Source organism: Mandrillus leucophaeus, unplaced genomic scaffold, assembly GCF_000951045.1.
Source record: "Mandrillus leucophaeus isolate KB7577 unplaced genomic scaffold, Mleu.le_1.0 Scaffold37, whole genome shotgun sequence".
Classification (NCBI taxonomy): domain Eukaryota; kingdom Metazoa; phylum Chordata; class Mammalia; order Primates; family Cercopithecidae; genus Mandrillus; species Mandrillus leucophaeus.
In genome coordinates, this window is record NW_012103920.1 from 182,418 (window position 1) to 201,784 (window position 19,367).

General features: G+C 40.9%; 1 protein-coding gene and 1 long non-coding RNA gene across 2 annotated transcripts in view; one reads left to right on the forward strand and one right to left on the reverse strand.

The window, feature by feature from the left end:
- Nucleotides 1-19,367, reverse strand: part of LOC105546816 — a 540,685-nt gene that overhangs the window by 150,478 nt on the left and 370,840 nt on the right. The gene's annotated exons all lie outside the window — the stretch shown is intronic.
- LOC105546783 overlaps nt 16,580-19,367 on the forward strand; it is a 36,081-nt gene continuing 33,293 nt past the window's right edge. The window contains exon 1 of the long non-coding RNA XR_001007141.1: nt 16,580-16,750. This is a non-coding gene — a long non-coding RNA (uncharacterized LOC105546783). The remainder of the gene's footprint in view (nt 16,751-19,367) is intronic.

The window sequence follows — 19,367 nt, forward strand, 5'->3', positions numbered from 1 at the left end:
AAAAAAAAAAAAAAAAAAAAAGAATTTAAATCATTCAAGACTGGGTATTTTGAAGAAAAATGAAATGTGCAAAATTTTCATGGCAAATTACATTGTTCCTTACTTTGGTGAATTTCAAGAAATGGAGTTATTCTATTCTAAACCATCCAAATATCTTACTCGGATGAAACCAGTTTCTGAAAATAAAATTGCCACGATTTTGCAAAGAACCAGTTTTTAAACATCAGTAAGGGCTCCTGGCTCCCTTCAAACTCTGTTGGAGTTACAGCTCACTTCATCATTATTTGCTTCTTTAGACACTATCAGAGGCAAATCAGTGGTTACAAAAGTGAATAATCCTCACTGGGATATGGGCTGTCGACAAGGAGCAAATGGCACCACCAAGAATGGTGTTATCAAGGCTGCAATGAGCAGTCAAGCGCTTGGCTAGTCTTTTTTAAGTCACTCCATCGTCCTCAGGCTTAGCCTTTGATTTGTCCCTGAAAGGCAGGCTTTGGCATTTTTTATAGAGCAGCTATTCTGGGGGAAAGTAAGTTGTGTTAGTCAAAACTGTTCAGGAGACATACCTGAACTTTTTTTTCTGATGCACCTGGGAGAAAGCCTCTTGGATCAAAATTGTTTTCCTCTCTGTATTAATGAAAGGTTGTATCATCACTGGGGTCTAAAAGCATACACCCAACATGGCAATAAGCTCATGGTCATTTACTATTGTGTTAGGTCTTTTTTGTTTCTCTATTAGAGTGATGTGATTGAGACTTGAAAATGCCCCCACTGAGCTGCCAGTAGATGAGAATTACCAGAAAGTTTTCAGTTAAAGGAGAGCTGAGCCCAGTATTGTGCAACTGAAGCACAAGCTATCTTAAGCTACCGACCTTAACGACACAAAATGTAATGCTGACTCTGAACTGAGTACATTTCAAAAAAAAGTTAAATTATATTGTCAATGACATATTAAGGACTTTTGCCACATTAAAAACAACTGAACAAAACCAATCAACCAAAAAACCAAACACCAGTGCTAGGACAAGAATGTTCTAAATAATACAACAGAAGTCATACTTTAATCTTTTAATGTCTGCTATCTGATTTACCCATTTTCAGTGAAGAGGACTGTACAAGCTTACATAATTTCTGCCAGGCCTCTTAAATCCTCTGCCAGGAATTGTTTTTAATAACTGAGCTCACCATAAACATTTTCAAAGGAGCAAATCAAAACAAAACAAAGCAAAAGAAACAAAAGCCTAGCTCTCTTGTTGGAGTTAGAGAACCAATTAGGGTACTTCTGGTGAGAAGGCATGCATGAGCTGTGATGAGAATTTGATGCTGTTTCTGCAACAAGCTATAATGGTGAGACAACTCCTATTTACCTGGGAGGTAGAGAAGATGAACACACAAATAATTGGAGAATTTCCTTTGCCCTTCACAACTGGAAAACACTGTTCAAAGCTCTACACGGAAATTGGGCATCTGAAGGCCTGAGGTTGTTGGTGGGAGTGGCCTAGCTCAGGGGTGGTGGCAGGGCACTGAGTCATGGGGGTACCATGCCTGCAGCTAAGCGTACGTTGGTACTTTAGTATGCCCACAGGTTACAAAATGTAGGGAAGTGGAAAGAGATGAGAATGAAAAGGGAGAAAGAGTGAGGTGGGGCTGGGGCCTGGAGTTCCTATGCTTTGGTAGAAAAATTCCCTCTTTTGCAAACTTAAAGTGGAGACAGTGAAATAATCATCCAAAATCCAGCTGTGTGCAGCTGTGAAGGGTAGAAGCCACTGGTTAGGGCCCTGGCAGAAACTCTGTCTTCTTGTAATAATGGAATCTCATCTCCTACCCTCTGGGTTTTATTCAAGTGCCTGGCTACTTAGCTAGAAACTACATTTCCCAGACGCTATTGCAGCTGGCCATGGCCATGTGACTCAGCTCTGCTCAATGGGGAATGAAAGGAAGTAGTAGGAGAAACTTCTAGTCAATGTCCTTTAAAAGGAAGATGCTCTTCTCCTGTTCCTCCCTGTCTCTTTCCTAAAGCCTAGCTATGGTGCAGGAGGTAGGAAAGAGGACACCACCCTGGGGATGACAAGTGCCATCTGTCCAATGCTACTTGGAGTCACAAAGCTGCTGTAACTTGCTGGAGATGTAATGTGAGATGATAATCCACAGCCTTTTCAAAACATGGGTCCTTGGCTAGGCAGCACAGTAGCTCACTCCTGTAATCCCAGCACTTTGGGAGGCTGAGGTGGGTGGATCACTTGAGGTCAGGAGTTTGAGGCCAGCCTGGCCAACATGGTGAAACTCTATCTCTACTAAAGAGACAAAAAATTAGCTGGGTGTGGTGGCAGACACCTGTAGTGCTAGGTGCTTGGGAGGTTGAGGCACGAGAATTGCTCGAACCTGGGAGGCACAGGTTGCAGTGAGCCAAGATCACACCAGTGCACTCCAGCATGGGTGACAGAATGAGACTCTGTATTGAGAAAAAAACAAAACAAAACTTGGGTCCTTGCATAACATTCAAAAGAAGAGTTACTTTACTGCTCTGGACCGGTTTATGAGGAAGAAGTATAATTCTATTTTGTTTAAGCTTCTGTTTTTGTAGCATTCTTTAGTACAGCTGTTAGCCAGTAACCTAACTGGTTTGGATGCCCAGGTCTGAGCTGGCATAGTGTTTTGCGAATTCAGAGTTCTTCCTTTTGAGCCCCCAGAGCCTTTTGCCGCGTTCTATGACCCTTTCTTCCTGCTTTCCTATCTTTATCCCTGATTCCTACAAGACTGGCTGTAAGGGAACGCAGATACTCAAGGGATGAGGAAGGGATTCAGCTGACCTGGGGCTATAGGCTTCTGCTGGTAGACTCAGTGTTCTATAGTTGCATCCATTAACCCAAGAAAATTTCCTCATCACATCAGAATTCCCTCTCATTGACTGAGAACAATTTTTTCCAAAGAGCATTTATTATCTACTTTAGTCTGACACATTCAATTGTCTTGATTCTCCTACCTCTTCCTTTGTTAATACGATGAGGAGGTACAGTATTTACATGAAGCAAATTCACTTAGGATTTTCCCCAAAACAAACTAAAGGAGAATATAAAAGAAGTGACAGGCATCATAGATATGTAAGCTCTCGTTTATACAGAATTATTCAGGGGATGGAGCATGCTTGTTAAGCCCTGTTCACATTTCTGTAACTGCTTCCATCAAACATTCTAAGGAACCTTTGAATGGAATAGTCACAGATGCCCAAGGGTAGTAGTAATCTTCTCTGTGATCTAATGCTATGTCAAGAGAGAGGTAAGGTTAATTTTAGTTCCTCCACCTGTCTCTCCATTGCTGCTTTCTGTAACATTCCAGGACATGATATGCAGTGATCAACGTGAACTATTCAAGTCTGAGAGGTTTGCAATTGAGCTATACTTGCTTGCATAAGAAATAAATCTCCTTCTTTGTTCTCTTTTCCTTGCTTAGTAGCTGCATCAATGATAAAATGTTACTAATCTGATTATATTTATTTATTCTCCCTATACAGCATTTTCCATATTGTCCCTATTTATGAGCCTGGATTTTTGAGATATAAAATTAAAAAAAAACCCAGTTAAGCCAGTTAAAGAGATAAATTATCAGTGCTATGCTACCTGGAGTCATGAAGCTACTGAAACATTCTGAAGACACCATGAGAGACAGCAATCCACAGTCCTTGACCTTTTCCAAAGTACAGTCCTCTCACCGCCCAAGAGCAATTCTCAGCTCAAAATATATTTGCATTGGCCTCAGAGGCCAGCTGGGCTTATCAAGACTGTCATATGGGACTGAAAACACAGACAAATTACAAATGAGATAAATATTTACATAAGTCATTCCAGTGTTGGGGAAAGGACATTGGGGTTGGCATCAAATTTAGATTTCTATTCTAGTACTGCCATATATGAGTTGAGTCATGCTGGGCAAGTATTCAGTGTTTTCCTCTTCAAAGTGGAAATTTTATTACCTACCTCTCTAGGCTTTTGCAAGAATATCGTAAAACAATATACTTGGTACATGCTCAACAGATAAGTGTTAAGTCAATGGATAAATACAAGTAAAAGCCCTACATAATCTGGTCTTCTCACCCTTTGCTGACTTATATCTTCTCCAATACACTAGTCACACTCCAGTGTCACGGCCTTTGCAATTTCATTCCTTCTATCTAGACAGTTTTTCCTCCACATACCTACACGGCACATTCCCTCACCTCCTGCCAGTCTCTGAATGCCCCTTTTCAGTAGCATCTTTCCTGACGATCACTCCACTCACAATCAAACCTCTTCCCCACTTATTCTGCTTTGTTATTCTGTTACATTGATCACAACCCAACATTGAATACATTTTATTTGTTTATTGCCTGTCTGCACCAAGCTAGAATGAACACATCCCAAAGGCAGGGGTTTTTGTCCATCTAGTCTATTGTACTAATCTCCTGTGGCTGCTATAACAAACCATGTAAGCTTTGTGGCTTAAAACAACAGAAATTTTTCTTTAGCAGTTCTGGAAGCTGCAAAATCAAGATGTTGACAGGATGACACTTCCTCCATAGGTTCTAGGGGAGATTCCATCCCTTGCCTTTTTCACCTTCCTGTGGCTCCAGGTGTTTCTTGGCTTTTGGCCACATCACTCCAAGAGTTGCCTCCATATTCATATGGCCGTCTCCACCTTCTGCTGTGTTGTTCCTCTGTGTGTCTCTTATTAGGACACATGTCATTGGTTTTAGGGCTCACCCAGATAATCCAGGCTCCTCTCATTATGAGATTCTTAACTACATCTTCAAAGGTCCCTTTTTCCAAAGAAGGTCACAATCACAGGTTCCAGGGATGAGGATGTGGACGTATGTTTTTGGGGCCGACATTCAACCCATCATATCCACTGTTGTATCTTCAGTGCCTAGAAGACAGCATGGCACGTTGAGGTGCTCAGTTCACATTTGTGGAATAAATGAATGAGTCAAATACAAACTGTCCCCGGAATGTGGTTGGAACTTTTAAGGTGAGCTCCTTTTTTGTCTTCCCTTTTCTATCATATGATATTCCTGAGGTGTACAGCTCTCCTGAGACAAATTTACTGAAACAGTAATTGCACATTCTGCCCACTTGGAAGGGCTTCCCATAGCTCCCCCAGTCAAAAGTGATCTTCTGCATCATGTGTCTTGAGCCTGGATCCCACCACCTGGACAGAACTCATTGACATGCACAAAACATCCTTTACATCAAATGTCCTCTGGGTCAGAGCCAATCATCCGTAGGTGTAAATGGCCACACAGAACTCCTTCTGACAAGAGAAGCAAAATGTGAGATTCGCTTCTCAGAGTGGCACATCCATTAACATGGCTGCCAGATAATTCCTTAGAACTTTACTGATTTACATAAATACCTTCCAGTCAATTTCTCTTTTTTTAAATTAAAATGAAAGTGACAGCTCCCTGGTTGAGGCCCTGGACATGGTCTGGCGGCTCCGTTTTCATGTGAGCAATGGCATTTTGAATACTGGCCCATTGGAGCAGGAAGAGATGAAAAAATATCCATTATCGTTATTGGTCACTATTTGCTTGAACATGCTGAATAACCCTCACTTGAATGCACAATAAACTCATTTAAACAGGTTGGAGGAATTCACACCAATGCAACACTCTTGTGCTAAGTGGCTCCAACAGAAGGCTAGAAATGCATTCTCAATTGAAAGAATGACTTAAGAAGATGGAATTGCTAAGCAAAAGTAAGTTACTTGCCCCCTCTGTGCAGATTTCTATGCTATGTGGTCACCACAGGGTTTTCTTAGAATAAATATAAAGTCATCTTTTTCTTCAAGGGACTTATGGTCTACTAGAAGATCATGACAATATTCTCACATAAACAGATTAAAAGTAGTTAAGTAGAGCAGTAAGAATTCACAAAGGAAGTTCTATGTGTTTTTCAGGACAGAAGTGATACATCTGGATGGTAGTAAAATCAGTTGAGGTTTGAAAGGGGAAGCTGAGAGTGAAAAGTGCTGAGGAAAAAGAGAAAAGCAAATAGGCATAGAATGAGTAAGCTGTCCCTCAAGTAACGTTCTGTCCTTAAGAGATAAACTCGGGGTTGGGTAACATGGCTCACACCTGTAATCCCAGCACTTTGGGAGCCCAAGGCGAGTGAATCACCTGAGGTCAGGAGCAAGACCAGCCTGGCCAACATGGTGAAACCCTATCTCTACTAAAAATACAAAAAATTAGCCAGGCGTGGTGGCGGGCGCCTCTAATCCCAGCTACTCGTGAGGCTGAGGCAAGACAATTGCTTGAACCTGGGGAGGTGGAGGTTGCAGCGAGCTGAGGTCATACCTTGGCACTACAGTCTGGATAACAAGAGCAAAACTCTGTCTCAAAAAAAAAAAAAAAGCTAAACTTATGCATGTTCCTAGGGACAAGGCATTTACATAGAATTGCCCAACAGATGTAAAAATGACTGACATGTACTGAGCACTTACCAGGTACCAAACGCTCTGCAACATCCTCCACCCTGTATAGACCAGGGTTTCTCAGTCACAACATTACTGACATTTTGGGCAGGATATTTTTTTGTTCCGTATGGATGTCTTAAGCATTGCAAGATGTTTAACAGCATCTCTGAATTCTACCCACAAGATGCCAGTAGCATCCCCCAGCTGTGACCACCAAAAATGTCATTAGACACTGCCAAATGCCCTCAGGGGGTGAAATTGTTCCTGGTTTAGAGCTACCGGTGCACACTCTTTTATCCCATCTGCTTCTTGAAGGACCGCAGAGGCAGTGTCATTAGCCTCATCTTATTGATGAGGAGATAGATATATGGAAATGTTAAATATGTGCTGGACGACAGCTGCTGGAAAGGGGTCCTTGCCTTTTGGAATATATAGTGCAAATTGTGTTTTTAAACATGTCATTTGCTTTCATACTTATCCAGTTTTTATTGTACAGAAGCATTAAAATTTTATGTAGCCAATGATACCAATTTTCAGCTTATTTTAACTTTTGGTGACATGCTTAAACTGTGCCTGACCATAGATTAGAAAATAATCACTTCTGATTGATTTTTTTTCCAATGTTTTACGGTTTCCTTGAACATGTATCTTGGTACCATCAAGAATTTATTTTGATGTAAGGACATATCTGTATACATAAACATGTGCTATGTGGCTATGTGATATTTCTTCCCTGTTAACAGAATTGAACAGGTAAGAACAAGTGGTATTCTCTTAAATCCTATTATTTGGAGTTTGTCATACAACATTTTGGTAAAATTTCTTCAAGTCACCTCCCTGTGGTTATGTGCAACAAGAGTTGAGCCGTAGGAGCTTTGCGACTGACAAAGGAGGGGGAAAAAAAAAACTTAAATGCTAGTAACATTAGAAAGTATCTACAATAAGGAGGTTGAAAGAGAAAAGGGGGCTAAATGGAAGTTACAAGATACACGGTTAGATAAGAAGGCAAGTCAAAAGAATGTAACATAATGAAAAACAAGAAGAGGGATGCTTTCACCATAGTGATGCACTTCAAGTATCAAATGCGGGAAAGTTTCTGCTGATGGAACCTGGAAGAATATGCGTTTTGCTGCCTGAAGGGATGTTCTTGGGAGGATAGAGTGAGGGGTTAACTGTGAAACTTGATTAAGATAAATATTCATGTGCATAACGAAAATTATAGCGCAGAGAGTGAAAACTTCTTTATCAGGAAAAGTGTTGGTGAAAGTTAAAAATGAGAAGGGGCAGTGTCTGCAAAAAAAGAAAAAAAAGGATCAAGGGGGAAATTACGTGGCTGGGTTTCTTAAGTTAGGCTTAAGAGGTACATGAGTGAGATTTAGGGGAGCCTGTGAAACCCCTAAGATTATATTGAAGTTTTGTTTATATGTATATGTTATTCTAAGTATATGGAACACATTAAATCCAATTATGAATAAGTGCTGATAACTGCTTGTCAGAGGACAAGGCCAATGTCTGCTAATTCATAGCAGAGGAGAATGACCCAAGAGAAGGATCTAGATTGGAAGGCTGAGAGTGGCATGAGATATTGGATGGAACAAGGTCCAAGCAGAGGTAAAGACAGATGAAGTCAAGAGTATTTCCTGGACAGAAAAGTCTAGTCCTGAGATCTCATTTGTTTTATCATCATGCTTTATCATTACCAAGAGGACAGGTTGTCCAGAAAAAAAGTTACATGTCACTCTACAAAAACAGGACAAAACAAAACAAAATAGAAAAGCACTTCACCAAAGTGATATTCCTGCTTATTTATGGAAGTTGGAAATGCTTTTTTGCTATGTTCTTTCTTTCTCTTTTGTCAAAATGTCCCCAGTTAATATATGCTGATTTTTAAAATTACATAAGACACAAGATGTTATTAAAATCAATGCATTAATGTGTCTTAGAAAATAGTTATTCTAGGGAAAATGATACAAGCAAAGTGAGTATCTTAGGAAGGTCTGTATGGCGAAATATAAAAAGTTCCAGGCTCAGGAGACAAACGTGGATGTCTTTGAAGCCATAGAAAGGACAGGATTATGTCAACCTAGAAAATTTGAGCTGTTCACCAACTCTGCCATGAATTGACCATGACTGTGAGTGCTCAACTCTGAGATTCTCTTTCTCTATTTGTGAAATACAACACTGATGTCTTCTATACAGAGTTTCTAAGTAGGTTAGATATATTATTTATACGAGTGCATACTTAATAAATGCACATTCTTAGAGTTCTACTAGTATCAGATTCACCTTAGCTGACACTGTTAGCCTGATAAGAACTGCAACTGGTAGTTAATCTCTTTGACTCGCTACCATTTAAAAATAGCCCAGAAAATGATAGTGAATATTTAATGTTGTGACAGAAACTTACCTTAGAAGCTAGATAGACTGCTGAACTTCTATGTTAGATATATCTGAGCTCAAATCCCAGCTTTTCCACATATTAGCTATGTGACTGTGGAAAAATCTCTTGGGCCCAGTATTTTCATCTATAAAATGGGGATAAGAAAAACTTGGGCTCAGACTGGTTTTATCAAGTATAAAATAAGATTGCCATTAGCTGAGACATCTGGGTGGGATTAGGGGGAGGTGAACAGAATGTATTATGCATGTACAGGACCTTTATTTAAAGTGTTGACATTTGTTTACCATAGATTTTTGCATTAATTTTTATTTTTATAAAATATTGCATTAAATATTATTTACTTTGATTACTGAGTCTTTTGGTATCCCTTTAAATTTTGACCCAAAGACAGTACCTCATTCACCTCACTCTAGTCCTAGCCCTGAAGCCAACAATTAGTGAAAACGTATTAGGGTCAATCACAATACTGAGCACTGTGATTTTACACATTTGCTTGTTAGTAAAATGTTTAGCACGATACCTAGCCCAGAGTAAGGCATTATCATCATTACCACCCATTACCATCATCATCACCATCACCCATCATCATCACCACCATCATCACCATCACTATCATCACCATCATCACCACCATCAGCATCACCATCACCACCATCATCACCACCATCCTCATTACCATCACCACCATCACCATCACTATCATCATCATCACCACCATCGTCATTACCATCACCACCATTACCATCACTATCATCATTGTCACCACCATCCTCATTACCATCACCACCATCACCATCACTATCATCATCATCACCACTATCACCACCAACACCATCACCACTATCACCACCAACACCATCACCATTACCACCACCACCATCATCATCATCACCATCACTATCATCATCATCATCACTACCATTATCATCATCATCACTACCATTACCATCATCACCACTACCATTACCATCATCACCATCACCATCATCATCACCATCACTATCATAATTATCATTACCATAATAATCACCATCACTACCATCATCATTACCACTGTCATTACCATCACCACCATCACCATGACTACTATCATCATCATCACCATCACCACCATCAGCATCACCATCACTACCATCATCATCACCACCGTCATTACCATCACCACCTTCACCATCACTACTATCATCATCATCATCACCATCATCATTGCCATCACTACCATCACCATCACCATCACTATCATCTTCATCACCACCATCACCATCATCATTACCCCCACCATCATCATCATCACCATCACTATCGTAATTATTACCATAATAATCATCACCATTGCTACCATCATTGTCATCATCATTACTCTCATTGTGATTTTCTAAGATATCCTAAATAAATTTCCTAATATTTCCAAGTTGCAGTTGCCTCATTTTTATTACAAGGCTAATATTGCCCCCTTATAAGGTGTAAAACTTAAACAAGGTTGTTTTTGTTGTTGCTATCATTAATGTTTTTGCTGATTTCAATGTATGACCTGACTCCACAGCAAATCCAAAGAGTGCTTGTCAAGACATCAGACATTTCTAATGAACATGGAGACTAGCCAGACAGAGAGATAAAGCAGGACCATGCTGGATCCTGGGCTGGCTTTTGCACAGCTGCCTAAGATCTTCACACAAAGAAGCACGTACTGTTCTCAGAGCTGACATTTCCATGGTCATAAAGCTCAGTGTTGTTCCAGTTCAGGAAGCTGATGAGTCATGGGGTAGAGGCCGTCGGAAGAGGAAGGAGGCTTACTCTTTTTTTTTTTTCCCTTACCATTTTCATTACTTCTCAGCTGATTTTCAATATACAACAGGAAAGGAATATAATGACCTCCTACTCACTGTCCCACCCAGAAAACCTCAAATGACTAATTGCCTTTTTTCCTAAAATGGAAGAGTTATTTCATCTGCCTGAAGGTTTTACTTCCTTCTGCTATGCTTTTTCCCGGTAAGCCTTTTAATCTTGCAAAGCACAGCCATATAAACAAACAAGGGAGAAAACAGGAAGATGGGAACTTTCCAAGTTCATCCCACTTTGAATCTCACTTGACAAACAGGGACGCATGGTTTTGATAAAGGGTGTGAGGATTGTGATTTGACCTTCCACTTGCCACTGTGTAAAATGTAAACACAACGTACTTTCTCACAATTAAAAGGTATCGATTCCCCAGCAGCCCGTGAGGGAGCTGAATAATCTTTCTCCTCAATGGATGCAGCATGATCCCTGTTATCAACTAGTTATATCCAATCAGAAGTAAACCATGCCAAGCTGGGTGGGGGAATGCAACGGCTTTGGGCTTTCAGAAGTTATATAAGTGGGGAGAAGTATCACATCTATTTTGAAAATAGTTGTTTGGTGTGTTTTTACGATACACCGTGGTGTTATAATAGGCGATATCAGATTCAGTAGTTTAAAGTAACAAGAACATTTTTCTCCCTTATTTAAGAGTCTAGGTTGGCAGTCCAGAATTGGAATGGTGGCTTGATGGTATTGGGGATGCATCCTGTTACTATGCCATCTATTCCATGTTACCCTTTTCAGCTTAACTGAAGATTGATTCACCACCATGTCTGTGTTTCAGCTGAAGAAGAGAAAAATAGGAAGGGAAAATAGATTTCCTAAGTCTCAAAGGCATGGATTAATGTGCAAACATCACACCCACTAGTGTCTTATTGGCCGTCACCCTGTTCCGTGGCCACACCTAGATGCAAGGTGGCTGGAGAAAGTAGTCTTTAGCTGAGTGACCATGTGCCCAGCAAAATTTGCTATTGCAAAACGGAGGATGGCTATAGTGGGATTCACTATGAGTTCTGGCCACAGTTCAGTTGAATAAATGTTTCCCCTAGAATGGAGACAGCATCCTAGTTGGGGTCCCTCCATCCCTGAGCCACTTGGGTTGTGATGATAATTGATAGTGGTGATTAAAATGACAGGAAAAAAGATAGCAGCAGCTAACATTTACTCACTTCTTGCTTTATGCCTCTTTGTACTAAGTGCTTCGTAAACATTATGCATTCTATCTTCAGGATAATCCTACAGGATCAATAGTATAATTATCCCAATTTTACCCATGAAGAAATGGAACTGCATCAAGTTCAGAAACTTGCCCAAGGTCATGTAACTAGCATATGGCCAAATGAAACCCATGTGTCTCTATGTCCAAAGTTATTCTCTTAACCACTTTACTCAGGTATTAACAGTAGTCTGAGATGCGTCAGTATTTCACAAAACAGAACTAAACTGACAAAGTTCCCCTTAACCAGATCATCTGAGCCAGCTAAGAAGTGTTTGGGGCTTGAATACTATCAATGAAGATATCAGTGTAGATTGGTTGTTTCATTTGTCAAAGACTAATAAGTTTTTCTTCCTTACAGAGAACTTGATTAATTTTTAAAAAGAGGGAAAATGAATGAATATTTATTAAGTGCAATTTGTTCAGTATATCAGCTCTTTCTAAACATGGCTTCCAGAGTGAGAGAGAAATAACCAAAGGGACCATTAGTTGAGTAAAGTTTGGGAGATTAGGATGAAAGGCTACGCTCTCCATGGTGTCTTTGCTGGTGCTGATAGAAGCCCTAGGCCAAGAGCAGAGCAGGGAAATCCCTGTTCCTTCCTAAAGGTGGGGGTCTCAGGCACCCCGCTGAGGCTTGATGATGCTGAATCAGTGAGCAACATGGAATCTGGGGCAGTCTAATGCAAGGGTCAAGGTGTACTAAGTCATGAGGAGGAGGAGTTAGAGATGTGGGTCTCTATCAATAAAGAGCTCCATCCAAGAACTGAACAGAAAAGCTAAGCCAGTGAGCATGATGCACAAAGGATGGGTTCTGAGGTGCAGCTGCTGTCGTCTTCATGCATCAGCACATTAAAATGTTTGGGAAGAGAAGGGGAATAGAACATCCCTCCCCTCCCCACAAACAGATGGGTAATTAGATGGAGGGTGGGAGCCAGATGCTGTACTTCCCCTGAGACCAGCACCAGAGGGAATGGGCTGGCTCTGCAGAAGACATTTCCGTTCCTGAAAAGGGATATAATGATGGGGAAAGAATCAGGACTTTAGGATCTTGCAGGGAGGGGTAACAACGGAGGGGGAGTGCGTCCTTCTTCCGTGTTAATCCTCTGCAGCCCCCTCTCTGTGCACTAAAGAACCAAGCACCAGGTGAGCACTGTGCTTAAGAGATTCCACCTGACTATAACCCTGTCAAAATGACATTTCAGGAAAACCTGCTTGTTAGATCCTGCCAGCGCTATGTCTGCTGGTGTTTGTTTCAGTGGCCTGTTTTCTGTGTTTTTTGGTACAATGCTATAGACGCTTCCCCAGAGGTGTAAGAAGTGCTCAGCTAAGTCCCATCTGAGAAGCAGCATCCTCTGAACTATAAGACACAGTCTGATATAACATGTCTTTAATGCTGACTCAGCTGCAATTATTTGCTATTAATCCAAAATAGATTCTTACAGAAAACTTCTTCAAACATTGCCCAACACTACTTCACAATGATGATTAATTTGGGCTTGGCAAAGAGGCTGGTGAGGAAGTCTAAGATCAGTTCCTACAGTCCTCATGGGGTCAACTGACACACCTCTCTCACCCTGGACCATTCTTTGTTTTTTTCAACTGAGTCAAAAGCCAGTGGTAACTCAAAACCTGTAACAACTTAAATCAGTAGTTTAATGAGCGTAAGTATTTGTAAGATGTAGAATATTCTCTGAAATCAAGAACAGCAGTATAGGCAGCACCAATGCTCTATGGTGGAACAGCCCAAGACAACTGGAAAGGAGGGAACTTGGGCTACCTTTGGGAGATAAAACATGAAATTAACCCACAAAGAATAGTGAAAAACTGTTAACAGACGGAAGCAGATATCAAGAGCAGAAAGAGTACAGACAGTTATTAATATATTAACTGAATTAACCTACCTAAGATCCAATGTGGAATCAGAAGATAGGGCCTGGTAAGTCTCGAGTAAACAAACAAACAAAAAATAGTTGGCATGGCCCAATGGAAGCCCTGTTTAAGGAAGACTTTGCTTCAGCCAAGAGACTTAGAGTATCCTGAGGCAGATGGACACATGGGGTGGTCTCAGCTAAAGGTCATTAAACCTGCAAGCCTGAGTCCTTCTGTAGCCAAGGACATGCCTAATCAGCACCTTCATTTTTACCAATAATTTGATTATCTTCTAAGCATGAATTGATTTTCTGTTCCTCTGAACTTCTTCCCATTATTGCTTAATTTTTATGGGGTCAACTACTTATTATTGTCTTTATTTCAAAGTAGACTTTAATCCGCTTGATGCCAAGAACCATATAATAACTTTTTTTTATATATAACCCTCTTTTCATGTAGTACTGAAATTAAGCATTTGCTTTAAAAAAATGTATTTATAGGCTAATTTTAAAACAGAACAATTTATTGATCATACAAACATTTAGTTAAAGCTTTTTGACCTTGGGGTATTGTTCCAGAACACTGCAGAATTCTAGAATGTTAGATTATCCCTAAAGTTCTGAATTATATCCCCACCCTGCCCCTTGACTGGTTGTTAACCAGTCTCTCTCCACATAGAGCACAAAGTCTCACTGACATGAAACTCTAACTTAAATACATTTTTTATATATACATATATTTAACTTTGATTGTATATATCAAAATCCCCATTTGATGGAGTCTTGAAAATTGACTTTTAAAACATTTACAAACATCCTTGGTGATTCTGATGCCCAGGAAAGTTTGAGAACTGCTGGTTTCAGGCCAAGCTCTTCATTTCACAAATAAGAATATTGAAACAGATAAGGCCATGCTTGCCCAGCTAGCTCGCAGCAGAGGCTGGGCTAGGACATACTTCGACACAGTACTGGTCTCATTCTGAAGTTTACCACTTCCTATTAAAGCATGAGGAAGTCATGTCCTTAATGAGGTTAATCAGTGCCATTTCACTTCTACGAAATACTCTTCTACTTCCTCAATGCTCCTTTCAGTGGAACACAATCTGCTAGAAATGGTTGCCTCATCCCTTTCTGAAATTTTTGACATGATTGACCCTCCAGCTCATATACTACCTTCTTTTTGATTAATGGAAAAGGTTCTGGTAAATTTGTATATATCACTTGCATCCTAGATAATGATATAAAGTGGTTTTGTTAAATTGGCAGAACTAAAGTTTTAAATTTCTCCTTCCCTCTTCCTCAACCATGTTCAAGGCTAAGATCAGCTGTGCTCAAACTTCTATAATTCTCTCAGTTTATAGACACAATCGTTTTTATTGCCAAAATCAGCAGTCCTTTGAGTTTCACCGTGCCACGCGCAATGTTCACATCAGCAGTTGCTTGAGGTTACCGTGCCCTCAGATCATGACTTGCCCTTTGATCACTTATTTGGCCACCCACGTGTTGAGGGAAAGTTTTATAAATTATGTCCTGGAGGTTGCCGTGAGATGAGGGATTGCAGTAGTCTGGTTGTTTCATAAGAGCTAAATTGGACTTGGGCAGGAAAGAGATGAAAAGCCAGACTGAACAAGGGCCTTGCAGTTCATGGCATCTGAAGTGAAGGAGTTGAAATTTGCGTTAAAGATAAATCAACATAAGGCTGGCCAATTTATATCCAAATTCTACATCTTCCCCCTTACTAGAGGAATGTTAAGAGGAAGGCATATTAAAATATGTACTTTTAAACTATTTGATTTTTACCTTAAATTTGTCTTTCAGCAGTAAAAACCAAAATTATTGCAAATGTGACCCATGTAATACCTAACAAGGGTTTGTGATCAATTTTTCAGTTGAATGTGTCATTTATAATAACTCTTGGTAGATGTGTTGCTATTAGTTTGAAATAGTTTTCCAGGTCATCTAAGTTGTCACTGTTGCTTTGGAGAAGGCCATTGTGCAAGGTGGTGTGATCAGATGTGCTTCTGGTCTTTATCAAATCAAGGATGGCAGGTGCACGGCAGAGATGCTACCACCGCTTCCTCACGCCCTATCTCTGGTAGGCACCATTACTGCCCTCTTTTCCAATGAGAGTAGTAGGGTTTCAAAATTGTTCTCAAACCAGAGCCATTGAATAGTGCCAGCACATGAAACTAAAGCCCTTTAATTCTTGAGTCAACACATGTATGAGCCTTGGTGCTGAAATCTGATAAGAAAGTCTTCATTTTAAAAAGATATGCCATGGGGCACAGTGGCTCACACCTGTAATCCCAGTACTTTGGAGGCCAAGATGGATCACTTAAGGCCAGGAGTTCATGATCAGCCTAGGCAACAGAGCAAGACCCCATGTCCACAACAAATAAATAAATAGCTGGTCCTGGTAACATGCACCTGTAATTCTAGCTACTCAGGAGGCTGAGGTGGGAGAATCACTTGAGCCCAGGAGTTCAAGGCAGCAGTGAGCCATGACTGTGCCACTGCACTCCAGCCTGGGTGATAAAGTGAGACTCTGTCCCAAAGAAAAACCCAAACCAAAAAACCCACACAAATGGCAAGAAAGATATGGAAACTTTTGGCTTCCTTGGCTAGACTGCCATCCAAGTGATGTGAAATCCTGAACGTAAATCCACGAGGGACCCAGGTGAACCCACTTACAAGATGGGCTGTACCTAGAAAGATGGGACAGTTTGGTAGGCCAAGATGAGTGGGAACCACAGTAATGTATTCCTGTTTCCTCACTCCTGAGTCATTCCAAGGGAAATATAAAGATGATGTCATCCTCCTTGAAATGTAGTTTGGATGTTTTTTCTAGGATCCTTGTTTTTCTACGGAACAAGAGGCTATCCATTCCAAAGGTGAACTTTGAAAATGCTGAATTCTAGAATGATTGGCAGTTGGCTCTCTGACTTCTAGTCACTAGAGATTGGGGTTGGAACACAGATAAGGGTAAATTGTTTCAGGGTGAAGCGGGAGGTTGCACAGAAAAAAAAAATCATGATGTGATCCAGTATGTAGATATTTCACTGAAGGGCTGAAATAAGAGAATTGGCTGACGAGAAAAGACTCTGGGCTTCAAAAAACCCTGGAGACAAGAAATGGCTATTGAGGAGATCTGGTAAAAAAAAAAAAAAGTGGGGGGACTTATGAGAAATTTGCTAAGCAGTTGTTGAACCGAGAGCCGGGGCTGGAGATAATTTCTATAATTAGATCCCAGGGATTTTAACAAGGGCAGCTTCATTAAGAAACAAAGGGATAAAACTAACATCTAAATGTAAATCACATTGCTTGGTTAAAGAGTCACTGGCCAGGATGGGGATGAAAACAAGTCACTTCTGGATTGGTGGGTTAATCTAGGAAAGCCAGCATTGAGAACACAAGCAGGCAATATCCTGCACCTTGAATACAGCATGACTGCTGAGATTTATTCATCCTCTGCACTAATAGAGAAAATTAAAGTCTCTACTGCATCACTGGTCCACACAGCCTCATCTAGGCTCTGGGCCTAGAGAAAGCGCCAGAGAGAAACAAACAAAAAAAATTGACATGACTGGATTCCCAGCCTTCAGGCACCACTTTGCTGGTCACCCTTGCCATTGCCTCACCCAGAATAAGTTTATAGGATCCTGATATTCTTGGGACACGTGGCTTCTTCATCTCCCTATCCCTCTCCAACTCACACTGCCATGTCAAAGGCAGAACAGAACCTCCACAGTCAGCTAAGATTCAAAATCAGTGATTACTAACACGAAAGGTAATTTGAAGTGTAAACTATATGCTTGTCTAGGACACCCAGGAATGCAGACTTATACTTGTGAGTGATGTCAACATAAATATAGGCCCCAAAGACAGCCCCATTCCTTGGAGTCTTCTTCCTTTTTCAGCTACTCACAGCACCATGTTCCAGGTAGCGTTGGATACCCATGCAGTCTTCATTCTCTCTCTCCCTCTCCCCTTTGTCTGCTTTGTACATTTTTGAAAGTTGATTTTCTCTGTGTAAGTGCAGGCCTTACCCTATATTTCAATTTCAAATTAATTTAGTAGTTCACTCTTTCATTCTTTAATAAGTTAATTTATTTATCTAATGTCCATAGGGCTCACTTAGGTCTTTGGCACGGGAGATATAAAAAGAAATCAGACAATGGAGGCTTCAAGGAGCGCAGAGTCTCACATGGAACGTTCTGACCTAATGTCCTCTCTGTCTTTGGCTTTCATCAGCAGAATACCTCCTATCTTGTGAGACACAGCAGTCTACTGAGAGAGCATCCAGTCTCACTCCTGAATCTACCCTTCATTACTCGCTCTTTTCTTTCTTTTTTTTTTTTTTAAGATGGAGTTTCACTCTGTCTCCCAGGCTGGAGTGCAGTTGTACAATCTTGGCGCACTGCAACCTCCGCCTCCCAGGTTCAAGCAATTCTCCTGTCTCGGCCCTCCTGGGATTACAGGCATCCACCAACATCCCTGGCTAATTTTTGTGTTTTTGTGGAGACAGGGTGTCACCATGTTGTTCAGGCAGGTCTCGAACTCCTGACCTCAGGTGATGTGCCCGCCTCAGCCTTCCAAAGTGCTGGGATTACAAGCATGAGCCACCATGCCTGGCTGATTACTTAGTCTCTTTATCGACATTTTCAGCTCTGCTAGAAGCTTCCACATTCTTCAAGCTCTACCTCTGTAACTCCAGCCTCCAATTTCTCTACTTCACACTAGGGGTCACCATACTTATCCTTCTATCTTTCATTGATTTGCCAAGAAAAAAACCAAAAAACATTCCCTCAACTCTCCTCACCTCAGATGCCCCCAATGCATTTCATTCTTTAAAGGCATTTCTTTATATTAAAAAGAACACATGTGTGTGCATGCATACACATACACCACACACATATATGCTCATACATACACTACATGCATATATGCACACATACACCACATATGCATGTACACACACGCCCCTGGGTTATATTGCTTTGGTTTTGGCCTAGCTGCCTTTTATCCTCATCAGTCTTCAATGACTGAGGAAGGAGGGTTTTTGCTGCAAGATGTAAAAACACAGCCGTACTTCAATTGGCAGTGGCAGTATCATGCTCTGGCAGGGAGTGCTCCGCTGGGAGGGTAGTATTCCAGCCAGCTAGTGTAGGAAACAATGAGACAAGGCAGTGTTGACTCATCAGATCATGATGAACACTTCAAAGGGAGAAAGACCTCTCTGTGCTGGATCGAGGTTATCTTTCCAAATTCCAAGAGGCAGAATCACAAAGCAAGAGACGGGGCAAGCGAACACAAAACCCTTGAGTCTCTAAGCAATAGTAAAACCCACAGACCCCTGCTGAGGAATGCAGCCATAGGGAATTCCTTGCATGGTTCTTACAATCTTCACGATTGAACCAGTGACCAGCAACTTAAAAAGAAGCCTTTTAAAACTGGCTGATTCATGGCCTGGCGTGGTGGCTCATGCCTGTAATCCTACCACTTTGGGAGGCCGAGGCGGGCAGATCGCCTGAGGTCAGGAGTTTGAGACCAGCCTGGTCAACATAGTGAAACTCCGTCTCTACTAAAAATACAAAAATTA